This window comes from Diceros bicornis, unplaced genomic scaffold (assembly GCF_020826845.1).
Source record: "Diceros bicornis minor isolate mBicDic1 unplaced genomic scaffold, mDicBic1.mat.cur scaffold_55_ctg1, whole genome shotgun sequence".
Lineage (NCBI taxonomy): Eukaryota > Metazoa > Chordata > Mammalia > Perissodactyla > Rhinocerotidae > Diceros > Diceros bicornis.
This window is the reverse complement of record NW_026691429.1, coordinates 3922818-3949871: the sequence shown is the minus strand read 5'-3', so window position 1 is coordinate 3949871 and position 27054 is coordinate 3922818. Positions and strand designations below refer to the sequence as shown.

The window sequence follows — 27054 nt, the reverse complement described above, 5'->3', positions numbered from 1 at the left end:
GAAAGGCTCCTCTCCCTCTCCTCCTCCGCACAGCAGTCTCTTCATTTCAGGCGCTGAGTCACGGTGGCCAGGGCGCCGGCGAAGGCCTGCACAGCGGAGAAGGGGTACTGGAAGTCCAGGATGTACGCATTGCCGTCGATCCTTCCAAACTGCATCACCTGGAGGGCGAGGGAGGGAAGCAAAGACATTAAAGCACAAACAAGGCGGGACACAGGGCAGCCGGGTCTGGGCAGCACCTGTTGGAGGCAGATAGCATGGCCTGTGAGATGCCAACAAAAGTGACTCCGATCAAGCTTCTCGATCTAACTACGAGTTTGGTGGAAATAAAGGAGCGGAGGAACATGTTAAACAACGCAGTGGGGAGACAATGAGCAGACCTCAGGGCATGGAAAGCTCCACAGGTCAAATGAAGGGGCTTCCTCATCCAGGAAACAGAAAAAGGAAGAACAAGTAGGAAGAAGAATCTACAGGCTAAAAGGGGCTGACGAGAAATATCAACTGCAACTGTCAATGTCACTACTCAGAGAGGGACAGAATGCCACCGCCTCTTTCCCAAGCCTGCTTGCCCTTGTCATTTCAGTACTCATGGGACCACGTGACATGTATTATTATGCAACATGTTATGTACACTTATTTATTGTCTTTCTTCCATTTTTGTAAACTCCATCAGGATAGGGATTTTCTGTTTTCCTCATCGATCTAATTTCAGCACTTAGAGTAAGGGCTGGCAAACTCTCTGTAAAGGGCCAATAATATTTTAGCCTTTGTAGGTCATACGGTCTTTGTCACAACTGCTTAACTCTGCTGCTGCAGGGCGAAAGCAGCTGTAAACTATACTTAAGTGGACGGGCGTGGCTGTGTCCCAATAAAACTTTATTTATAAAAAGCAGCAGCAGCCGGACTGGCCTGTGGGCCATACTCCTGGCTCAGAGGATTGCCAGGCACACAGCAGGTGCTCAATCAACATTTGTTGAGTGAATTAATGAAAATGAGATTTAAATAGGAGAAGTGAAGGGAATTCCAGGATGGTGGAGGAGGGTAGTTCCAGAACAGTAGCTACACAGCAGGGCTGGGGCAACCGTTCCAGGTTGGAGCAGGAAGAACCGACAAATTACCCAATGTGTTTGCACCAAGAGGGGACTTGCATTCTGCCAGGGAATCCGCGAATGACTTAATAATAAATACACAGAGAAATTAGCAAATAAGCAAGCAAACAAAAACTGGGTAATTATTATGTCTGGGGGACAAAAACCACTCTCCAATAAAAAAAGAAATGTGATTAAACCATATCACATGGCTCAGCTCTGAACGGTACTTACTGGCATAAGGAGGTGACCAGTGACTACTGATTCAACTGGGAAGGGGGGTAGAGAAAGTTCACGTGTGTGTAGTCAGAGGGTGGGGGGTGAAGAAAACAAACCCTCACGTTCCTCAGGAAGAAGTCAATACACAATGCTGAAAACTGAAAAATCACCAAATAGTAGACACCCTGCTCTTTACAAATATGGTGGCAAATACCAGAAAAAAGCCAACAGAGGTGGAAGCACGCCCTCTGGGGGAGGCTGAGGTTTGGGAGCATGCAGGGGCCTGTTAGGGGTCCTCTCGGGTCTTGTAGAAGCATTTGACTTTAAAAAATCAGTACACGTGTTACTCTGATGAGAAATAGACAAGACAGCAAGGGGTACACTGAAAATCACAACTCCACTTGGCCCTGAGAGACACCAGCTGTTTTCCACATTTCCCGTGCGGCCTTTTGAGAAACGCCCCCCCAAGGCCAAGGCACTGATACCCGCCCCCCCTTTAAAGGCCCCCAGAGGCCCGTCAGGATGAGACAGCCGCGCCGTGGCCCCGGGCCAGGCTCTCACCTGCCGCCCCTCCAGCTCCATCTGGAAGTTCTTGGCCGACTCCTGGGTCACCCGCCCCCCGAAGTCCAGCTGGCGCCCCTGCGTGGCCTCGTCCACAGCGGCTGCTTGTTGGCCATGACGTGCACGAAGCCCTGGCTGTGCGGCCGGCCGTCCTCCCGCTCGCTGGCCCTACGGCCCTTGGCCTCCTCCGGCTCGCCGGCCGCGCGCAGGCTGCGCTTGCCCTTCCAGCCCGTCTGGCCGCCCTGGCTCCGGGTCACCAGCTCGTCCCCGCTGACGCGCAGCCCGGGCTGGCTCTCCGAGCTGTCCTGGAACCCCTTCCTCTTGTTCAACTTCTTCCACTTCAGCTGGTCTTTCTGACTCTTCTCTTTCTTCTTCTCCCTCCCCAGGCGGGGGCTGGAGATCAGGGAATTCAAGTCGCTCCGAGTCCGAGCCTCCTTCTTCATCTCGCCCTCTGTGATGGCCTGAACGTTTCCCTCCTCGCTCGGCTGTCCAGGCGCTTCCGGCTCTTCTTCCCGAATGTCTCCGGCCGCTGGGGGACCGGACTTTCCGTCAGGGAGAGGACTTCCTGGAAGTTGTCAGCGGTCTCTACCATCACCTCTGTGCCCAGGTGGCTCTGGAGGTCGGCGGGCAGTGGGGACACGAGGGGCTTCTCCACCACCAAGTGTGCCTTGGGGGGAGCGTGCCCTGGGGGTTCTGCACGGGCGGGCATGCGCTGTAGGAACTCCAGGGGTGCAAGGCGACAGGTGGCGGCTGTAAACTCGAGCACGTGCTGCTTCCTGGATACATGGGGAGCAGGGGGCAGTAGCGGGGGGCGGGTAGGCGGGCTACAGGACCACGGTGGGCTCCTGTTGTGCAAACTGTGTCTGGGACAGGGTGTCTTTCGGGGAGCAGGGAGCCTGCACTCCCGGCAAAGGGGGGGTGTTATAGCTTCCTGGGTAGGGCACTCCCATCCCATAGCCCGTCTGGAAAGTGGCAGTCGGGCTGGCGGGCGACTTGGGGGAGACGAAGGGCACTCGGGACACGTCCAGGTGCTGGCTCTGACCTGCCATCAGAGGGGACAGTTTCAGGGGGTTGGGCACTGCAGTCTGTGCTGTCCTGTCCTGGGGAACCCAGATGTCCTCCCCCAGTACGGGGTCCCACTGGTAAGGGGGCGGCCGCTTCCCGGCCACCGCAGCCTCGGGCAGCGCGGGGTGCCGCAGGGGCTTCTCGACTGGACAGTGCTGGCCCAGCGCCTCGTCCTCGGGGAAGGCCGAGTTGACAGAGTGGGCGCGCTCGCGGGCGCCGTCGGGCGGGCTCAGGAGGCTGTAGGAGGACTGCAGGGACAGCGGGGACGTGCCGGCCGCATGCGCCCCCGCCCCCGCCCCCGCGCCCGGCCGCGCCCCCGCTGCACTGGCTGCAGGTGTAGAGGGCGGGCGGCGGCCGCGCGGGGAAAGGCGCTGCGCCCTTGGGCTTGGCCGGCGGCTGCGGCGGGGCGCGCGGGGGCTCGGCCAGCTGCGCCGCCCGCAGCGCCGCCTCGCGGTTGTTCCTGCGCAGCGCGGCGTGGATGAGGCTGCTGTCCGGCCTCTGCGCCGCGGCCGGGCCGGGCCCAGCGTCCCGGCGAGGGCGGGATACCGGGGCGGGTCCCCCGGTGGAATGGAGGTGGAATGGAGTAGCGCGGCCCCGTCAGGCGGTTCAGGGTCGCGCTGGTGCAGGGCTGGGGGGCCTTCTTCTCGGTGGCGTGAGCCTCAGGGTGGCCGAGCTGCCTGGGCCGGGGAGGGTGTAGGTGTTCCGGGCGCAGAGCATCGGCGTCCGGGGACGGCACACCTCCTCCACGTTGCCGCTGCTGTCGAAGGTGGTGATCCTCTCGTAGCCCAGGGGCGGCTGATGGTGCGCCGCCGTGGGGTACAGCGAGAAGTCGCCCTTCTTCAAGCACACGTCCACCGGGGGCTGTGGGGGCGGCAGCGGGGGCGGCGGCGCTGCCGTGGTGGGGGCGGCGGGGATGGTTCCCGGGTAGGGCGGTGGGGGCTCATCTTCGCCACCTGGACCTCCTGGAGGGCACTGAACACCACGGCGTCCCCCTCGGCGGCCAGCTGCGGCACCGGCCGCAGGGCCTTGGCTGGCTTCTGCAGGTGCTCGTGGTCTTGGTCTCCGTGGTCCACCACCGACAGCTGGATGGCCCCCTGTGCTGGCGGCGGCAGGGACAGCTGAGGGGGGTTCGGAATGATGCGGCCCATCTCCACACCTCCGAAGATCACCTGTCCGGGGTTGGAGTAGCGGTTGGAGATTGCGTATGGGTTGGCACTGTCACTTGCGTGCTCAGCTGCCCCCACGGCCGTGGTCTGATTGGTCAGGACGTCCAACTGCACGTTCTGATTGGCCAACAGGGACTGCACCAGTCCTATGCTCTGTGTGGGGGCCGTAGCTTGAGCTGAGCTGTGCATGGGCGCGATGGGGATGTTCACGGTACACGGTGGGTTGTTCTCAGGCACGCCAGATGCTCCCGTCACTGGAAGATTAGAAAAACCAACTGCTTACAAAACAGTGCCATGAAACTGGGTCAGAATAAGCAACTCATCTAGGCCTTTTACGTATAAACTGTAATTCCTACAAACAGATGCCTTTGCGTGGGGAAAGCTGGACCCTTCCTTCAAGTTACACAAAGCTTCTCTGAAGTTTCTGGAAGGACACTGGCAATCGGTGGGCTCTGGAGCTAAGGGCATTGTCAGAGCATTTCAATGAATACTTCTGAACCTTCTGAGTGTGGTGCCACGTGTCTGAATGGTACTATGGCAAATAAATGTTTAAGGACACTTTTTACTCATGATGGTCATAAAACGGCCCATTCTTATGCAAGAGGAGGGCAGTGGTACAGTATGAAACTCCACTGAGGACTCAATGCCTAGGCTTCTGAGTAGGTTTATCCAGGGTTTTGGATTGGTTAGTGTGGGAAGTGTCGTGGGGCAGATGTGTAGCTGAAATTTGTACGTAAATTAATTTTCTGTAAATAGAACCATGTCAAATGCAGTAGAGAAACCAATGATAAGAATCCTTTGGCAGATCTGCATATGAGGGGAAGGATCATTTCCTAACTTTACTGCTTTTTAGCATTTCAAACAGTATATAAGTTAGAGCCACACTGATTAAAACCCTGTAAATCCACCCTATTTGCACACAGGAGGAGTTTAATGGAGTGTGCGTTTGAGCAATCATCTGCAGACCACACGCAGGGCCTCAGCGCCACTGTTCAGTACTGCCCTTTCTAAAGAGCCCACAGAGCACTGGAGGTCTGCTCATCTGGACCTAAGTGCCACGTGACTATGAGCACGTGCGCAGGAAACAGGCATTAACAGGAAATTGCACAGGCTGGCTGACCTTTCACCAGAACTACAGAGGGAAGCCAGTAGTCCATCAAAAGCTAAGCCCACCCTTCGTGCCTGTGACAGACTCATCCCCCTTCCCTGGGGTCCTCCACTGAGACGTGACTGTCCCCTGGCTGCAAGAATCTAGGTCCTGTCTCAAGTTTTCTATGATTCCTGTTCAGATCCCTCTTCCAGATGCTCTCTCCTCCGTATGGAGTACTGAGGGCAGGCATCTTCCCCGCCGAAGGAGAGTCTCTCTGTTGCGTCACCAGCAGTATGTGTAAGCCCTGAGACAAATCATTCCTCCTTTCTCTGGGAAGCACAGACAGTGACGACAACAGCCGCAACAGCTGAGCACGAGAGAGCTAGATTAGCCACATTCCGGGAGAACGGAGGGCGCTAAGGGGAAAGTGTGAAAGCCACTTCTAAATCCAAGGTTCTGAAATAGCAGGAGAGCTGCTATAAAGCTCATGTGTGAGATTTCACCAAACTGCAGGTTTATGGGGTTGCAAAACCTCGCCCATTAGTCCAGAACATCTGCTCCACCCATGAGGAGAAAGTATACCTATCAGAGAACCAAAGACGGCTACTGTCAGAAAGTACAGTAGAATAATTTTACACGCAGAAATCTGGCTGAAGGAAGGTCAACAACGCCCCCAAGTTCAGAGCCCGAGTTGGGACGTGTGTCCCTCCCCATCCCACGGTGAGGTCCAGAGCCCCTCATTTGAGAATGACAAGATACAGGAGGAGTCAGTGGCCGTGTACGGTTCCTCTGGCTCAGAAGCCAGAGGCTTTCAGAACCTTGCTTGGTTCTAAGTAGAGGAGCCTCTATATTTATAAAATTGCAGGTGGACTTTTTTGAGAATAGTTACATATAAATAATTGGTGGACTACTTAGAAATCATTCTAATAATCAAAATAGGATTCCCCCAGTAGAAAAGACTTAAATTAAGATGCTATGGATCTGAATGTTTGTAAGTTGAGATTTTAAAAACTTATACCAGCTTTGACCTTGAACTCAGACCTGGCCTCTATGCACTGAGACACACTCTGCACATTAGGAGAGAGATGTTCCGCCCCGGAGGTGGGGCAGGTTTGAGAAACTGGGCTCTGTGGCACCACAGGGAGATGCCATTCTCTAAGCAGGGATTGAAAGGATGAGGGCTAGCCTGGGGTCAGTGAGACTGGGTTTCAGTCCTGACTTGACTGAGTCCTGATGAGTCCTGTTAACTTCCCTATCTGGGCATATGACTAAGAGGACTACCGAGAGGATAAAGTGAGATGGTAGAAGTGCTCTGTGATCATGAGCCATCACGGCCACCTCATCGTCCTTGCTCTGGTAGCTCCCCTCCTCCCCAAACCAGTGACAGTAGGTGACCTTTCTCCAGTGACACGCCACCACACCCACCAACCTTACTGAGGAAGTTGTACCTTTTCCAAACCGAGGCAGCAGGCACGGACTGACATGTTGGCATTCTTGACTACTTACCACTCTGTCCCCGTCGCGACCCACTAACAGAGGGCTCGTGACAAACCAGTTGATGTGTGAACACACCTGGTAAATCATCCTCATCTTCACTGACAACATTCGGGTTGAAGACAGGTAAATTAACATACTCCATGGAAATCTTCCGGACCTCTGGGAGATAGATGGTCATCTGCCGCGGCTGGAGATGCAGGAGGCTGGTTTTATAGATTACTGGTGGGAGGAGGAAAGCACGGTTAATAGAGACAAGCCAGAGGAGAGCCAAGGCATCAACAGTCATGGGAAGAGATGTGGGGTGACCTGCGTGGGCAAGGCCGGAGACTCTGAGATCAGCCCTCCACCTCCCCTGGCGCACAACTGGCCACCCCGGCCACGGACTGGATTCGGGAACAACAAATTCTCAGTCTAGCCCAGAATTAAAAACCTATCTTAGACAAATTCTTTTTAGAATGAGCTGGGTTATGACAAATGTATTTTTTAAAAATCCCATTTGCAATCACCAGGATAACTTGGTGGAAACAGTTGTGATAACCAGAGAGCCAAGCTCAGGGGGCAGTCAAGCAGCTACTGGAGGGCAGCTACGCGGGGAGCAGCAATGACACTCGGGCTGTATTCGGGACTGGATTCTGGGCTTCCTGACTTCCAGTTTCATGCTCAGGATAGAGAATCGCGGAGAACTTCCACACAGTTTCTTTAAATGCTAAGATTTAATTTCATTAACAGGGACCTTTAAGAGAAGGCCTAGACTGCAACTAAAATATTTAGAGAAGACAAAACAAGTTGAAAAATAATGAATCTGAATTTAAGTTTCACAATAGGTTAAAATCAGGATGAAACTGTCCCGTCAACTTTCTCTTATGTTTAATACTCTTTGCTGTGAGATATGTAGAGGTTCTTTAATTATTCCTATTCTTATTTTTTATTAAGATGAGCCAAGTTCTACCTGCGAGGCTGTCACCTCACAGCCTGGTGGCTGACTGGCCAGCACTCCCACAGCTCCAGGCCTTCTGCTCTGAAGCACCGTCGTAAGGCTGCTCCTTGGGCTTGAGTGGGCTGAGACGCCTTTTCCACGCCAGGGGTCGTTACAGGTCTTATTCATGTTTTCCTCTCTCTTGCCCACAAAAGAGAGTTTGAATTTTGTCTCAAAAATTCTGGATGGTTCCATATAGCTTAAGAATTAATGCATTAAAGTGCTATTCTTTGTCGTTCAGATCGACAAAAGGATGTAAAATTAAAAATCTCAGGAGGGATGTAAAAAATAATATCAGTTGCCTCCAGGGAAAAAAACTAGGTGGTTGGGGGTGAGGATAAGAAAGATTTTTACTGTATATTCTTTTAAATCTTTTGAATTTTGAATTTATTCCACATTTTTAAAATTAAGAAATGCAAAAAATTAAAAACACAAAAATTTCATGAGCCTGATCATTCTAATTGAAGGAAACAAATTATTCAATGTAATTATCCAATTATTCAATATAAAATATCCAACAGCACTCACTTTTTGAATCTAACAGAGTGTCAAAGATTATTTAATAGGGCGCCATATGTAACAAACCCTCTAGAATCCCAGAGTTAATTTCTTCTCTCTAGTAGAATCATGTGGAAAATTCTTTTAGCTTGACAAATGAAAACGCTCTTTTTAAAAAGGTCAACGATTAGGACAATGATTTCACCGCAGTCACACACCAAGCTTTTGTCTTGGGCACTGAGATTCCTAATACAGGCCCTCCCATCTTAAGGTCCTCCTTGACTTCTTTATGGATCCACTCAACATCCAAGAACTAAGGGCAGAATGAGAAGACCCGTTGAGCATAGGTGCACGTCCATTCCTTTTGTCAACATTTGCTGTAGGCAGATGGCTAAATTCTCAGATTACAGGTGTGGGGTAACCATGCCTCTCACACAGTGGTTATTAGAATCACCATACATATCATGAGGGTGCTGCTGAATTACTGAAGAGCAGGCTTTTGTGGTCATGAGAGGGTTTCCCGGCTGTTGAAAACATGAGAGATTTCTTTCCATTATGTGAATGGATTGTCTATTGTTATTTTCTAAGTCAGTTTTATGTTTTACTTTTATTCTTTTTTTCCTTTGAGCTGAGAAACCTCAAAATGAAAAATCCAAATGCAGCACCATTTAATGTCTCTGAAGATGCATACACAGCAACAGGTCTTTTTAACATCTGCTTTGCAAGAACTATTTGTTTTAAAAGATCTAACTGTGTCTGAAACAACTCTAATGGGCAGATCCAGAATTTTTCAAAAACTATTTTTGGTAGGTTACACAGACCACATTCAAGATGGGGCCACCAGCCATCGGTGAACCCCACTGGCTAAGCTGGCCTTCTAGAGAGACGTGTGCGTGTTAGATGATCAGGCAATGTAGCAAGGTGGGGGACAACACAGGCCCTTAGCCCACACAGAGATGTGGCCATTAGGATGAAGCTGCTTTGAAAAGGACCTTCTGTCATTTCACTCCTTCACGGTCCCCTAGTAAATATGACACGTCAGTCATTCAAGCAGATACAAAAGAGAAGGCAAATTCTGGGTTCTGCCCAGCCTGGTTCTCCCTGGGTTCCATTTTCCTCGATGTCTCAAACTTCTCATGGAGAGGATATTTATCTGGTACTTAGAAATGAAATCCAAAAAGATTTACCACTAAGAACTGTACTAACAGTCAGCCAACTTCTTCTTAAGGTCTTGAACACTTTCTTCTTGACTTTCTTCAGGAGTTTCTTCTGACTCAAGAACCTAAAGACACTGGTACCAAAATCTGTCCACAGTAAAAGACCAGAAATCAAAGTAACCAGAAGCCTATAAGAGCTTTGATAGAGATTTCGGCTATTTTGTCATTTTTGTAAGTCAGGGCTTGTATAAAAAAACGAAAACACCAGTGGCAAAAAAAGAATTTGAGTGATAATTCTAATTTTTGTGAAATCAGAGTGGCTACAGTCAAACTTTGGAGGTAAAATACATGCTCATCTTTTGGTGTCATAAGAGCGCATTTTCTACATTAGGCCACCAAAGGTTGAAATTGCTTATTCAGCCTGAGTTCCAACCGGGACAGTGGGAAGAGAACAGGACGCAGTTTTTACCTGCACCGAGGTTGGTTGGCAGGAAAGCAGCCAAGCCCACAATCTTAAATTTGGTTCCCCAGATATTAGACATGACCTGAGCAAGATAGTTGTGCTGTGGGAAAAAAAAGGAGAAAAATCACAATCTATTTCCATATTTTCTATTGATCACTCAAGAAGTAAGGACGTTAACACTTTTTGCTTAAAAAGCCACACGTGGGCACTGCCAGAAATATTCACTCTCTGTCATTCCACTGTTTTTAAGACCAGTAGCTGCCTACAGCATGTCAGGCACCCATTTGCAAGTGGTGGCTCAGCGAGCTGTCATTCTCAGGTTGGGAGTGGGGGCGGGTGTGTCCCGGTGTGTCCACATGTGTGTAGGTTAAAAAGGCACAAAAGTGATTTGGGCACTTTTTTCTTTACCTCTCCTTCCTCCCAGTCACTGAACCAGAGAGAGCACCTGGCTCTGAACCCATTTTCATCCTTGATATTTCTCCTGGAAACATCAGCTGCACTGATACCAGTATATCCCAAAACTACCCAATTATCTGTTTCTTATTCAATCAAATTTTTAAAAATTTAAGAAGTTATCACTATGCCCAAATCATGCATGAGTGTGTGTGTGTGTGTGGAAGGGCAATAATAAAGATGAATAAAATACAGCTCCTCAAAGAGCTTAGAACCTAATGGAGGAGAGAAGGCCTGTAATTATTTATATACAAGGAAGTGACTGAGAAATGTCCTAAGGGAGTTACAAACAAGATGCTCTGGGATTACTGTGGCTGAGCCAGGGGAGGAAGCCTTCACGACAGAGGGGAAGTTCTATCTGGAAGCACGTGGGCAGAAAGGAGGGTGAGGAGATGGAGCGGGTTACCCAGGCAGGGCAAAGGCACAAAGGCGGGAAGAGGTGAGTCAACAGTGTGGCTCTGGCACCTGGAGAGGAGGGGGTGTCGAGGAGGACAGGAGGGAAAGACAGGCCAGGCCAGGCAGTGGGGCTGTGACCAGGGATTGGCTCCTGCCGACACTGGAGTCACTGAAGGGTCAGAAGCGGCTTGAGGGAGCAGAGGTGAGAAGTGTGGCTGTGTCTCAACCAGAGCTACCTGTGAGGAGATTCCTGTGGCAACAGGGGGATGCCCGAGGTGGGAAGAAGGCCCCTCGGGATGTGGAGGTGACGGGGCATGGAGGAGGGCAGACAGGCTCTGGTTCTCTACGCCCGTGTCTGCAACTGCAGTGACAGGCACGGAGAGGGGGGACCGAGGGTTCAGCGGCCATCAGGCACACACTGAGGAGGGGAGCGGAGCGTTGGATTGGGGGACCACCCGAAAGCCGACACTACCTGAGTGATGTCTTCAAAGGGAAACTCTCTTCGCGTCAGGCTGGGCGAGCCAATGGAGGGCTTGCGCATCGGCAACCGTGGAGACCTGGAGATCTCCTGTGCCTCCCGGGACAGCTTGGGGGACTTCTGAGCCTCAATGTTGATCCTGCGGAGGCAAGGCCCCGAGGGTCAGGCGCCCCGGTGGGGGCAGCGCCTGCACTCCTGGCACTCCCTTCACTGTCCACCAGTCACCGTGGATGTGCCACTCCCAGGGGCCACGTCCCTTAATTTACCCAGGCCCCGCCCGCCTGCTTCTGCCTTATGAACACGAGGAAAGAAGGACAGAACTGCATATCGAATAATATATATTCAACAATATAGTGAGGTTCAATCGAGTGATTCATTTGTAAAGAACCTCAGAGAATTAACTTTCTACTGAAAACTTTCTACTGACTAATAGTAAGTTTGGAATCGTCCACATGTCTTCTGCCAGGGGTCGCAAAATTCGTCCTGAGGAAAGTGGCGGGTGGAAGAGGCGTTTCTCACCTAAGTCCACAATGGCGTTACAGTTCCTAACACAGTGCTGGGATTTCAACAGACTTACCTAGCATCTCCCCCCTGCAATATTGACATCAGATCAGTGGATCTAAGTTTTTCTGCTGCCTTTTGATCCTATGTTATATCTCTGTTCCTCAGTTCCTTTGTTTATAACATGGGGACACATGTGTTTAACGGCAGTCTACCCCAAAGAGAGTGTTATAAAAGTGAATATGGTAAGGTTGATGACATTCCCTGAAAGAAAAGCATTAAGCCTCACAGATACTGCTTGAGAGCTTGATAAGACACCTAGGGCTCCCAAAGTGTGGGAGGACAGGGGGACCGAGCTGGTTAAAGCTCTGAGCGAGGACAACTGGCCTGGCTGCTGCGTAGGGGCACTCAACACTGAGAAAGACGGAAGGAAAGAGGACCAGCTCCAGAGACCGCAACATCCGGGAGCTTTCCAGGGACATTTACAGGTGAAAGATTTGGTTGCTTATGTATTAAATGGCCTCTTCTCCTTAAGCAATGGGAAAAGCCAAAACACTGTAGAAGTGTAGAAAAGTTCATAATTTTATTTGTAATTTTAACAAGCCTAGAATAAAGATGAAAAAAATAAATCGAACAGATTGCTGGATATCTGGATATCTATATGGGAAAAAAATGAACGTTTACCCCTAACTCAGACTATACACAAAAATTAATCTGAGGTGTAAATTAATCTGAGATTTAAGTGTGAAGGCTAAAACTATAAAGCTTGTAGAAGAGAATAGAAGAATGTCTCATGATCTTAGGGTAGACAAAATAGGACAAAAGCATTTCCTAAACAGCACACGAAAAGTGCTAATCATAAAAGAAGAAATTCACATTAGACTATACAGCAATCCATATATCTGCTAAAGGACTCATAGCCAGAATACATGAAAACTCCTACAACTCTAAATAAGAGAAAAACAACTCAATAAAAAATGGGCAAGGGGCTGGCCCAGTGGTGTAGTGGTTAAGTTCACGTGCTCCGCTTTGGTGGCCCGGGGTTCAAAGGTTTGGATCCCAGGTGTGGACCGACCCATTGCTTATCAAGCCATGCTGTGGCGGTGTCCCATATGAAGTAGAGGAAGATGGGCATGGATGTTAGCCCAGGCCCAATCTTCCTCAGCAAAAAGAGGAAGATTGGCATCGGATGTTAGCTCAGGGCTGGTCTTCCTCACAAAAAAAAAGGTGCAAAAGACTTGAACAGACACTTCACAAAAGAAGATATCCAAATGGCCAATAAACATAAAAAGCTGCTTAGCATCATCAATCATTGAAGATATTAGGATTAAACTACCATGAGATACCACTATACACCTACCAGAATGGATAAAATTATTTTTAAAAAATGACAATACTCTGTAGGTGAAGATGGAAGCAGCTAGAACTCTCATATACTGCTGGTGGGAATTTAAAATGGTACGACAGGCACCTTGGAATACTGTTTGGCAGTTTCCAATAAAGTTGAACATACGTCTACCCCGTGGCCCTACAACGCACTCCTAAGCATATACCTGAGATAAACGAGTGCATACGTCCATAGAAAGTCTTGTAGAAGAATGTCTACAATGGTTTTATTCATGATAGCCCCAAACTGGAAACTACCAAACATTCAATTGGTAAACGGAATAAACAAATTGTAGTATATTCATTACAATGGAATTCCACAGAGCAAAAAAGAAAAACTGTTGATACACGCAACAACATGAATGAGTCTCACAATCATTATGTTGATTAAAAAAAGCCAAATAAGAAAATAGGACATGTGGTTTGACACCATTTATATGAAGCTCAAGAGGAAGCAAAACTCATCTATGCTGACAGAAGTTAGAGCAGTGGTTACTCTAGGGAGTGGGTATCGAATGGGAAAAAGTACAAGGGAACTTTCCGGGATGATGGAAATATTCTTTATCTTCAACTGGGTGGTGAATACACTGGTTTACCAACTGCACAATGCATTATGTGTTTACAATCTGGGCAGGTACGTATCTGCACGTACATTAGACCATCATTTCACACAGCATCAAGAATTTTAGAGCTAGAAGGATCTTAGTGAAGATCTGCTCCACCCTTTAACTTCACAGACAAGGAAACTGGTCTCCAGGTCATGGATCAACGTTACATTCTGAGGTTACAGAGCCCTCGGTGGCAGGGTCAGGACCAGCAAGGCAGGGTTTTTTATCTATGACACTGCAGGCCCTTCCATCTGCTTTTAGCTTTTTGCCACTCTTTAGGCCAAACCCTTAGGATAGAAATTTTTTTGTGTTTGTGAAGAAGATCAGCCCTGAGCTAACATCTGATGCCAATCCTCTTCTTTATTTTTTTGCTGAGGAAGATACCCTGGGCTAACATCTGTGCCCATCTTCCTCTACTTTATATGGGACGCCACCACAGCATGGCTTGACAAGTGGCACATTGGTCTGCGCCCGGGATCCGAACCTGCGAACCCCGGGCTGCCAAAGCAGAGCACATGAACTTAACCGCTATGCCACTGGGCCGGCCCCCCAAACATTTTTTTTAGAATACTATTTTTTCCAATTACAGCATCAAAGGCATTTGATTCGGCATTCCTTTCAACACATTACATACACTGTAAAACCTCTGTCTTACTGTTCTCAGACCAGAAATAAAAACAAGTAAGCCAGAAAGCTACGGCCGCCCCTGCCACCCACCACCAGTGCTGACCCCTAGAAGTTCTGAGGGTTCAGCAAACTTCTTCCTGGGGATCTTTTGCTGTCCTGAAGGGAAGAGTAAAGGAAAGCTATAATTATCACAGGCAGATCTTCCAGACGACAGACTTGGATTGCCTCTTGCTATGCTCCTCTGGTGTGCGTTAATGGGATTCTGCTGCAGACACAACACAGACACACCTCCAGAGGCTCAAAAAGGGAGGACGCCCCTACAGACCAAGATTACCTTGGGAGTTTGGGTGATTTGCTAGCTCGGGAGATTTTGGGAGATTTCTTGGCAGCCCAGTCGTCACTCAGTTCGATGTCACTGGAGTCTGAGCAGTTGCAGCTGTCGATCATGGTAGAAATCAAGCTGTTTCCATAGATTTCATCGGGTAAGATACCAAGCAGTAGATTTTAGGGAAGTGACATCAGTTAGACCCTCACGACGATCATTACTAGGAACTAAGGACAGCCTGACCCTATAGGCAGCCGTTTGAAGTCTACAGGTTGAAACAGAAAGGAGCAGAGCATTGTCTTCCTTTTACATTTTTATGCCATTATATTTTCTAAGCAAAAGTAGTCCATTACTTCTGCGGTTAGCAAATGGGCGTGGAATTTTAATGCCTCTGGAATGTACAACAGTCTGGCACTGTTTACTGTGCCAAACCTGGCAACAAAACGGCCTCGCTATTGTGCCTCACCACACACCAGGCTCCATCTGGGTTCACACGGGCAGCCTGGGAATCCAGGCCGGTCAAGGGGCTTGCTGACTCACTGACTCCCCCAGAACCTGCTTCTGCCCTGGGACCGGGGAAGGCCCTTGTTGGTTCTGGGCCTGCTCTGGACTCAAGACCTGGCAGAGTTGGGTCCATTTCAGGGACTCCGAGAAATTTATGTCTGGCGTGTCAGAACCGTCTCCTGGAACCGCCACAAGGATGCTTGCCGGGGGGGGGGGGTGGCTATCCCACCTGCTAAAGGTGCCTGCCTGCTTCGAGCAACGGCTGGAAGAAGACCTGTGTGGCAGGACTTTCAGCGGGAGCTTTGGGTTCTCCTGAGGGTGCCTGCGTGGAAGCCACTCAAAACAACCTTGTCAATTGGCCATTAGGTAGAAGATTAGAGGCCCCAAGGCAGAAGACGACAGACACAGCAACGGGGCGATCACAAAACTGCAGAGTAGATGAAGTCCATGTTTAACATCCTCCTCAAAACCCCTTCTCCTTTGCTGCCTTCCTCACACGGCCTCACATCCCCTCACATCCCTTCACCACCCAAACCCTGCTCTGCCCCACCCCAGGTCTGCCCTCACTGGAAGTACCTCATTCTTCAAAATCACTTTGTTTTGCTGACAAAAGCCTCATTCCCTCAAGGCTCCAAGAGCCTTGCCAGGCAATAAAAAAGCTGCATCATTCAATCACAATGAAATAATTTATAGACTATGAGCGATTTTACCATTCAAAAGGGCTGTTTACATTTGAAAGAATGAGTTTGTAATCCAAACTAATCTCTGTTTCTGAACACGTGGAGGTGACATCTGTGTGGAGGTGACATCTGTGAACAGGGCCTCTCTGAGGGCCCTGGAGGCAGAGCAGAACAACTTGGCGTGCTACTTGGAAGGAGACTAGCTGACGCCCGATCAGTGTTACTACATCGGCCTCTTCATCAACTACTTCCTGAATCAGAAGGCACGACTCGTGAATCCAGCAAGCTGGAGTGGTGTGCATCTGAGTTCCATCAAATAAAAAGGCTTAATTCACACGGCCCAAGCAGTGCTTTACATTATTTAACTTAGGAGCCCTAGATCAAAGGAAGTTTGGCCACGATTCCAAAATGCATATAAGCCCACAGAACGCTTCCTCTGTGTTCATGAGCACAGAGCCAGTTCACCGACCTGAGGAAATTCAGTAATGTATTGTCCACTCAACATCTGATTGACTTGCTGATGCCGGGGTTTTGTAATTGCTGGATGTCATACCCTTTGCTTTTTTCCTTTACTCACGTCTTAGTCTGTGTGGGCTGCTATACCAAAATACCACAGACTGGATGGCTTATAAACAATAGAAATTTACGTCTCACAGTGGGGAGGCTGGAATTCCGGGATCAGGGTGCCCGCATGGTGGGGTTCTGGTCACGGCCCTCTTTGGGGTTGCAGACGGCTGACTTCTTGCTGTGTCCTCGCATGGCAGAAGGGGCTACTTTCTGGAGCCACTTTTATAAGGCAATAATCTCATGATTATAAAGGCTCCGTCCTCATAACCTAATCACCTCCAAAGGCCCCACCTCCTAATTCCATCACACTGGGCATCAGGATTACAACATACGAATTTAGGGGGGCATAAGCATTCATAACCACTTTTATTTTATTGTCTGTCTCCCCAACTAGTGGAAGGAGAGTTGCCTGTCTCGCCTCCTGCTGTAACTCTAGAGACCAGAACAACGCAGAGACTGGATAAATACTTCCTGAAAGAAAAACGAGGTCTCTCCCTGCTGCCTGGCTGCACCCCAGACTAACTGCAGCAGGATCCTGGGAGTGGACGCGGGCACTGTCGATTTTTAAGGCTCCCCGGTGATTCCCATGAGCAGCCAGGGCTGAGAACCACTTGCCCAGGAGCAGAAGGACTTCCCCATAGAACGGACTTAAAGGGGGCGGCGTGAGAAGAAGGGAGTTGCTTTCTGAGACAAGCCCCAAGTCCTGCTTGTTCAGTGTTACAGTTACACACTTGGAGGCTCATCACTCTGCTCCCTGTCGTCAACAACTAGAAATTCAGTGCAGCACGTCAGAGTAAGACCCAGGGAGCCTGGGGGTGATGGACATCTGTACCTCTTATTTCTAGAGATTCTGTCATTAATTTATCATGAAAATTCTGGAAGAAACATACAAGTTGTAGATAAATGTAAGTTGATATTCCTCTTTGAGAACAGAAGGCTGAACTGTACTGTTTGGGGCTTCACATCCCAGTTTTGTCAGTTTGCAAGAATATGCTTATTTCATCTGGGTTGAGGCCTTTTCAAAACACACAGCCCAAATCAGGTATCTTTTTAGAATTTTAAAAAAATCTTTAAGCACAGTTTCAAAGCTTTTAAATAAAAGTTCTGTCTTAGTCTGCTTGGGCTACCATAACAAAATACCACAGACCAGGTGGCTTAAACAAGAGAAATTTATTTCTCACAGTTTGGGAGGCTGGAAGTCCGAGATCAGGGTGCCAGCATGCCAGATTCTGGTGAGGGCTGTCCTCCTGGCCTGCAGACGGCCACCCTCTCACTGTGTCCTCACGTGGGCTTTCCTCAGCGTGTGTGTGTGTGTGTGTGTGTGTGTGTGTGTGTGTATGCAGGGAGATCTCTCTTCCTCCTCTTACAAAGCCACCAATCCTACTGGATTAGGATCCCACCCTTACAGCTTCATTTAACCATAATCACCCCCTAAAAGCCCTGTCTCCAAATACAGTCACATGGGGGTTAGAGCTTCACCATATGAACTTGTGGGATGGACACAATTCAGTCCATACATTCCGCCCCTGGTTGCCCCCTCATTCATATCCTTCTCCCACGCAAAATACATTCATTCCATCCCAACACTCCCAAAAGTCTTAACTCACTCCAGCATTAACACTAATGTCTAAAATCCAGAGTCTCATCTAAATATCACCTGAATCAGAAATGGGTGAGAGCCAAGATACGACTCACACTGAGGCAAAACTCCCTTCCAGCCATGAACCTGTGAAACCAGACAAGTTACGTGCTTCCAAAACACACAAGACGGCAGCGGGCCAGGCACAGGGTGACATTCTCATCCCAAAGGGAGACACAGGAGAGAAGGAAGGGCCCCAGGCAAGTCCAAAGCCTAGTAAGGCGAATTTCTAGACCTTAAGGCTTGAGAATAACCCTCTTTGGTTCAATACTCTGCCCTCCAGGCCCACTGGGGTGGCAGTGTCACCACACAGCTCGAGGTGAGGGTCCCCACGGCTCTGCGGGGCTGGGGTCTTGTCCTCAAGTCTCCGGGTGGAGGCTGTCTGGCCTGCTAAAATTGAGGCAGTGGCCCTGATGACCTCTGAATCGCTTTTGGGGTCATTTTTCCCTCTTGAAGAATAGTGCATGTTCCTATCCGACCAGCTCCATCATCCCGTCCTGTCAAATCCAGGAAGTCAACAGCCTTCCTTCGTCTCAGCCCGTATGGACAGGCTGAGAACTTTCCAAATCTCCAAGTTCTGGTTCCTTTTTGCTTAACAATTCCTTCTTCAGTGTGTCTCTCTCCTCTCTCATTTTACTATAAGCAGTTAGGAGGAACCAAGCCAATCCTCCAAAACTACTTAGAAATCTCTCAAATATCCAATTTCATTTGCTTGCAAGTTTTATCTTCCACAAAACACTAGAACACAGTTCAGCCAAGTTCTGTGCCACTTTACGACAAGGATCGCCTTCCTCCAGTTTCCAATAACATGTTCCTCATTTCTGTCTGAGACCTCACCAGACATGGCCCTAATATCCATATTTCTAATGTGTACCTCAAAACCCTTCCAGCCTCAACCCATGACCCAGTTTCAAAGCTGCTTCCACATTATAGGTATTTGTTACAGCAGTTCCCCACTTCTTAGTACTAAAATCTGTGTTAGTCAGGGTTCTCCAGAGAAACAGAACCAATAGGAGGCAAATACATATACACACACATACAGAAAAAGAGAAAGAGATCATAAGGAGTTGGCTCACGCGATAATAGAGGCTGACAGGCCCCAAGGTCAGAGTGCCAGCCTGGCTGGGGTCTCGGCTTGTGGATGCACACCTTGCTGTGTGCTCACGTGGCCTTTCCCCAGTGTACGCGTGCGTGTCGAGAGAGAGCTCTCCCTCTTCCTTTTCTTTTTTTTTTTTTTTTTTTGTGAGGAGATCAGCCCTGAGCTAACATCCGCCAATCCTCCTCCTTTTTTGCTGAGGAAGACAGCCCTGGGCTAACATCTGTGCCCATCTTCCTCCACTTTATATGGGACGCCGCCACAGCATGGCTTACCAAGCAGTGCATCGGTGCGCGCCCGGGATCCGAACCAGCGAACTCCGGGCCGCCGCAGCGGAGCGCGCGCACTTAACCGCTTGCGCCACCGGGCCAGCCCCTCCCTCTTCCTTTTCTTATAAGGCCATCAATCCTATCCCATTGGGACCCTACCTTCCTTAAAAGCTCTATCTCCAAATACAGTCACATTGTGGATTGGCGTTTTAACATGTGAATTTGGGGGGGGGACACAATTCAGTCCATAGCAAGCTCTGACTAAAGATTTCCTTTGGAAAATTTGTGAACTTTTGCTAAACAAAAATTATTGGGATTCATGCTATGTATTATAAAACGCACACTGGTAATTCTGAGAAACACATTTGTTAAGTTACTTGGGGGACATTTACAACAGGGGATCAAAAACTTCAGAGCATAGCAATCCCCTGGGGCCTCCACTAAGTTGCAGATTTCTAGGCGTCGTCTCCAACGTGCTGAACCAATCTAAGGGGCAGGCCTAGGAACCTGGATTCAAGTAAGTATCCCAGGCGATCTGCGGGAAGGTGGCCCATGGACCACATCTGAGAAACGACGACATGGAGGACTGAGAGAGTTCATCAGCTTCTCACGATGAGCAAGTCCTGGCTTCTCAAAGTCAGGAACCCTCTCCTCTCTGAACCAGGTTACGTCTACCACTCGGTTGGAAATTAGTCATGTTCTGCCTTGTGACACATCGTCTATTTTTGTCTCGAGGTATTTAAATCTTGACTTTTTTATTGAAATTTTCAAGTGTTAAGTTGTCTTTCACCCAAAAGGGATCATGAACTCCCTGAAAGCAGAGATGCCCCGGCACTGCTTCACAACCACAGGAGACCCGAGGACCGTGTACAAGGCAGGCACTCAATACGTCCCGCCTATCTGCTTTGCTTTACAGCCTTTTCATTATAAAAACACAACACCTCCTTCCCCACAGGCCTGTTAGCAACTGGGCCAGCCTGTGTTGGGAGGAGCTGACAAATGTGACCACTACGGAGAAGCAGGCTGGGACGCTCAGGTCAGGTCCACGCAAGCAAGGTCTTAGGAGGCTGCAGCCTTGTCCCTACAGCACAGCCCCCGCTGCTTCTGTCCTGTTCTTCAGTGGGAAATTGACGCACAGGAGCGGGGGAACAGAAGCAAGCTCTTCACATAACTTCCCGTCAACACTGAATCCGAGCATAGGTTTTATAAAACTGCATACACGGGAGGAACCTTAGAGACAATGACCCCGCTGAGAACCGGCGATGCGCCCTCAGGTTCAGGACCTTTCCCAAGTCCCCCCATCAGTCATCTCTAACCGCCATGGCTCCTGTCTTCTCTCTTCCCCTGAAACTGCAACTTCCTTCTAAGTTCACGTGCACTGCTCTCTGGCTTCTCTCACTTTGCCTTCCTTCCTTCTGAATCTTCCCTCTCCCTCCTTTCCACCTGCCTCCCTACCAGCCTCCAATTCTTCTCGCTCTCCCTGCTCTTGGTCCCAGGTCATCACATGACTCAAAAGACGAAATAACTGACTAATATCCAATTTTTAAAGTATGGTTTCACTGCTTTCAATTTTACACGGTAACACTGACAGCAGAATGTTGCTACAGATGCGGAGCATTCCAATAAAGAAAAGCAGACAGCAAGTGGATCGACTGTAAAATACTCAGGTGGGCAAGTGAGGCCAAGGTTGAAAAAGCCCATTGCACGTGACACTCGGCTAACTGGTGATGCTGCACGGTGCAGCGGCTTCAGGGACAGAATGGGGGCAGAGGCCAGTCTAACGGGCGGGAGAGGGAACAGGAGATGGGAAGTGGAGAGAACAAGTATGAACTAATGAAAACAAATCTAATTCAACCCACGTTGTCCCACGGTCAGGCGCTTGCCAGGCACTGGGGGTACAAAGATGACTCAGTTCCCTCCCTCCGGGCCCTCAGGATTCAGGGACTGTGTGCCCCGAGGGATACCAGCAGCTCAACTGACTGAGGGGCGATGGGCACAGAGGGGACAGCTGCTCGCTCTGCTCTAGGTGACCGGCAAGATTTCACAGGGAGGCGGGGGAACGTTTGAGCCGGCAGGTACTGCTGACAGAGGCCACAGGCCTCCACAGTGACTACAAACAAAAAGAGCAAAGTCCCTTCCCTGGAGGCTCACACTCTAGGGTCCCAGAGAGAGGTGTGCAGTGAGCCCCCTGAATACGGCAACGGAGTCATGAAGATTGGCATAGGAGAGTCTTTAGAAGGAGGGAGTGACTGTCATGCGAAATCTTTACGGACCAGCAAGAAAGTCTCCTTGGTCATCAGCTAAAAAGCAGCTAAGGGTGGCTTAGCGAGCGCAGAAGCAGGATCCCCGCAGGAGGCTGAGGAGCAGGCTGAAGGTCTGAAGCGTTTAATCCTGTCACTCGCTCTGGGGGGCAGCGACGGCACCTCACTACTGTTTTGACGGTCTCAACAGCACATTCAGGCCCTCAGTGGATACCTGACAAATAACTGAAAGAGGAGGCTGCCATTCCCAAAAGGCCCGCGCCAGCCTCCCCTTGATGACAGCCGATGTCTCCTCCCCCCACAGCCCCAGCCACACGGAGCCTCAGGAACGCTCTTAAAAACCCGTCCACTTAGGGAATCGGTAACTTCAGCAGGATTTTGGAAGCGGGGTAGCTTCAGGGACGTTCCACGCTAGCCAAACGTTCACAGATAGGCGTTACCTGTGCGTGGGCAGTCAGGAATACCAGTCCGCACCCCCCGAGAGGGGTCTGCAGTGCCTGGCGAGGCGCCCCCCTGCGTTGCTGTCTGACGGCGGGTCCGTGATGACGAGCTCCGGCGCAGCTGGCTGACGCGCCGCCCCTCGAGGACGCGCACGAGCCCGCCCGGGTGCTCCAGGCAGAGCGCGTGGCACGGGCCGCCCACCTCCGGGCCGCGCTCTGTGCGCTTCACGGTGCGGCGCAGACGCTCGTTGCCGGCCGAGGGGCAGCTGACAAAGTCGCGCGTGTTGTCGGGGTCCGGAATCGGGGGCTGGAGGCAGGACGTGGAGAGAAAAGAGCGTGCACATCACTGATTACCCTGGCGGAGCACTGGCTGGCGGCTCGGGGAGGGTTAACTCTGCGGTGCGGGACAATGACTCCCAACTCTGGGCGCACGTCACAACCTCCTGGCAGCTTTCAGAGACCTCAGCCCGGATCCCACCACAGACGATGGAACTGGAATCTTGTGGGGGTGAGCCTGGGCACGTGTGTGTTCTAAAAACTCCCCAGGCGATTTTAACGAGCAGCCAGGGTCCAGAATCACTGGTGTGGAACCAAGAGTGTAAAGCAACTTGAAGAAAATATCACAACAGATTCTAAAACTCGGATGTTTTAGGAAAAAATTAACCAAGAAGTCAATCTGATACTTAGAAGCAGAGACAGAAAACAAAAAAGAGAACACAGGAAGCAACCTACATGCGGAGGGCCAGAGGGAACGGGGAACCCACACTGGAACAGCCACAGGCAGGTCCAGTCCACATACCACCATAGCGACAGACCAGTTCTCAAGCTCCAGTCAGCACAGAGGACGCTGACAGCGAGGGCTGGGTGAGGGCCGCCCCTCCGCACAGTGATGAGGAGAGCAGGCCCCAAGATTGACAGGGTCCCATCCTGACCGTTCCCCTAACGAGCCACAGAGCAAGTCCCTCACTTCTAAGAACGCGTTTCCTGCTTTCTCAAGAGGGGATAACGGCAGCATCTGCCAGGGAGTCAGGACTGAACAAGGCAGACTGATCATCAGGACGACAACGGCAGCCACGCTCGGGATACTGCCTCTGCCATGAGAAAGCTAATGCCTATCACACAAGGTGACTCTCTTGTGGACACTAAGGGTGATGCTAGGGACAGACTGCGCGCGTGGGAGACCGAGGTGGGACTTTGCGGAGCCGCACACCTTCATCTTGCAGAGGAGCAGACGTGACTTCTGTGCTCCTGCTCTGGGACTCTCGCCTGTGTTCCTTGTCTCGGCCCTCCTCTTGGCGAGCCTTCGGGAACAGGCAGCCAGCACGAGTGAGGAAGGAGGAGAAGGTGAGTGGAAGGGCTTCACCTTGATGGTGGGGATGAAGGCAGTGGGGAGGTGGGAGCAGAGGCGGGGGGGCGGGGTCAGCTTGCTGACATCCTTGTCCTCTCGCAGGGCGCTGGCAATGGCCTGCTGGCACAGCAGCTGCAGGCCGGACACGCGGTGCTCCACACGGACCACGTACAGGGCTGGTCCTGATGCCATCAGCAGCCACGAGTCCCGGTGTCCCCAGCAGATGGAGATGATGGGGCGCTGCCAAGAAGTGAAGGGAGACTACGCTTAAGCTGTCGCTCTTGTAAGCAAAGATCATGCACGCTTGTGTCAAGCCAATTCAAGTGACCTGATAGTTCATGAGGATATTGGTTTTAAAAAGCACAAGAGAGGATGTTAAATACCATATTACAAAAATTCAGTATTTCCATTGAAAAGCAGTTAGATCCCCAGGCCACAGCACAAAGCACTGGAAAAGTTTTACAAAGTTCTTTTACACGTATTATCTCATTTAATTTGGTGCCATAAAACCTAACTTAGCTCTTATGACGTTTCTCCCAGGAGATGCAATCAGCCTGGGGGACTGTACTGCATATTCCTTACTGAAGCTCTGCTATCTGGAGCCCCAAGTAACTGGTGGTAGGTATTCCCATGGCTTGGGGAGGTGGTGAGGAGGCAGACCAGACGGCTCTTCCCTTTTGTCCCGACAGGGAGCATTTTAGAGTCAAACCATCACTGGATTTGGGGTCATGAGCTATGTGACCTGGGAACTATGATGTAACCCTTGGAAGTCTCCTACTTTCTCATGAGCAAAATGGGAGCTGTGAGGACTAAAGGAGATGAAAGACGTCAAGTGCTCTGGGACCTATCACCAGTTATAACCCATAGATATTAAGTCACTGTTATTCTCAGCCATCCTCGAGCTGATGGGGCAGAAAGAAAGTAGAAAGCTATCTGGAAAGGGGAGAGAGGGGAACACAGCCCCTGTGGCAGCTGCTCGAGGGGTCTGTGGCCATCATTTGCTTTGAAAAGGCAGGCTGAAATCCAAATGTGCAAGTTAGAAACTAGTTGTACTGAAAAAAATCCAAAGCTTTAGGGGTGCCATCTATGTAAGATGAGCCAAGGAAGAAAGAGGGAGGTGGAGGGAGTGATGGAGAAGCAGCGAGGGAATTTCTTCACTCCGATCTGGACAGATGGAGTTCTAATTTAATGAGGTCTTGAGGGGTTTCAATGATCAGAAGTGGGGCTATCAGATCTTTTATATGAATGACAGATAGGAACAGAGTTTTCCCAACACTTTAGTGACAAACATTAAGATAAAAGGAACACATGAAGACGCTTGCTTAAAATCGCCTCCAGGGTCGGCTAATCCTGGTTTGAACTTCAAAACACAATGCGGGGCTGAAGATAATTCATCTTCCATTTCCATCACAGTGAGGCCAGGCAGTCACAGCCTGGTGGACGAGGACCACGGAGCCTAGAACTCAAGTCTGGGGGCTTCCGGCGTACTTCCAAGATGGGCCTCCTTCTAAGAGGATCCCACGCGGAGGGTGGACCCCAGAGAGACGCCTGTTAATTTAGAGCAAGGCAGAATCTCTGCTGAAGACGGGGCAGACAGCACATTAAAAATACACACCAAATGTATTTGGTATCATCAACCCCCTTACGTGCAGGTTAGGACTAAAGTTCTATTCCTACCAAAGTCATGCTTAATCTTAAAGATACACGCCACCCGCCACCCCTGAGCCTCCTAAGATAATATGTACAACTTAGAGCTCAAGTCATGAAGGACAGTTTTCACTTAGCACAATCGGACTGGTTGGAACTGGCTGCAGAAATCTCAGACACTGCTTTCTCCCAATTTCCCATTACTTTTGAGCCCATTTATCTGACATGCCAAGGGTTATGATGTACGAATCACATATATATATATTTTTATCCTCCTGTGTCCTCCCTCCTTCTGGTTCTGTTTTTCATAGTAACTATCTCTATGTAACAGTTGATTACAATTTTGGGGAGGATCTTACATACTTATCATAATGACAGTTTTATATATCTCTTACGTCTTTGTACAAAAGAACTTAAACCACTTAGAGTTTCAAACTGGATAAAAATCCTCTCTGTTACATTTACATGTACAATCACTAAGCATCATAACAAAAATAACAATTATGTCTTAAAAACTTACCTACGTTCCAATAGCACATTGAGTTATCTTGATAAGCACATATATTATCTCATTTAATCTTAACTCTACCACGTAGGCATCACTATTCCTATTTAACATATGAGGAAACTGAGCTAAGAGAAGCTAAGTAACTTGGTTACAGCCAATAAACAGGAGAGCTGCAATTCTCACCCGTTTCCCTCTCAACCCCACAGCTTATGCTCATCTTACTACAAGGTGCCACCACTCTTTTTTTTTTTTTTTTTTGTGAGGGCGATCAGCCCTGAGCTAACATCCATGCTAATCCTCCTCTTTTTGCTGAGGAAGACCCGCTCTGAGCTAACATCTATTGCCAATCCTCCTCCTTTTTGTTTTCTTCCCCAAAGCCCCAGTAGATACTTGTATGTCATAGTTGCACAGCCTTCTAGTTGCTGTATGTGGGACGCGGCCTCAGCATGGCCGGAGAAGCAGTGAGTTGGTGCGCGCCTGGATCCGAACCCCGGGCCGCCAGTAGCGGAGCGCGCGCACTTAACCGCTAAGCCACGGGGCCGGCCCAGTGCCGCCTCTCTTAAGTGTCAGTATAGCGATACAACCACCTGAGAACGCGTAATGGCCCACTACCAAACTTAACTATCTGCCCATCACAGATAATAACGAGCCCAAATTCTCCCCTCTGGTCTCCTCTTAGTTCATTTGCTCAAGGCCATTTTACCCAGAAACAAACCGAACCACATGTCTGTAGAAGAGACACACAGACAAGAGGAGAAACAAGCCGCATAAACAGCCAGCCAAGGGACAAGGACCGGAATGATTCCTCACGGCAGAAAAGGATCCAGAGGTCACGTGGGCCCACAAGCAGGGATAAAGTAGCCAAGGAGTCCTGGTAGAGGAGCACGAAGCAGCAGTGGGACAGCCTGTCTCCGAGGTGAGGAAGGGCCGTGCTACTTCATGCTGGGCCTTGCATCAACGAGAAAACACAACTGCTTGTTGTGTTTGTACTTGTGATGCAGACAGACCCTAATGAAGTAAATTGTTTACTGATTTTGTTTTTATTGTTTTTGTGTCAATAGATTGTCCGAGGATTAAAAAGTAAGCAGCATTGTTTGTTGGAGAGCCCTACAGGAAGTGGGAAAAGCTTAGTCTTACTTTGTGCTGCTTTAGCGTGGCGACAGTCTCTTCTTCGTGTAAGTATGTGGTTGATATATTCAGCTTGATTATTGGGACTTGAAAAAAATATAATAAAGTACTTTTTATCCAGAATGATTCATTTAAGGAAATAGCAGTAACTAAGAATATACTTTTGGTCTTTCTTTTAATCCTCCCTGCTTGATATTTTAATGAATCTCAATATCAACGAATACTCAAGTGGTTGTGCCTTTATTACATTATTAATCTTTGACTATTATCTTTTTGTAAGTTATGTAAGTTGATGATAATTTCTCTATAAATGTCTCTGACAGCATAAGTGTTTCTCTCCTGTCCTAATTTGATGCTACAGATAGGGTGACCAACTTGTCCAGATTTGCCAGGTACTTTCCCAGGTTTAGCCCTGA

At 49.5% G+C, this 27054-nt stretch overlaps 1 pseudogene; it reads right to left on the bottom strand.

Moving 5' to 3' along the window:
- Positions 1-41: 41 nt before the first annotated feature.
- On the bottom strand, positions 42-25041 carry LOC131403123 (tubby-related protein 4-like; annotated as a pseudogene).
- Between the last annotated feature and the right edge of the window lie 2013 nt (positions 25042-27054).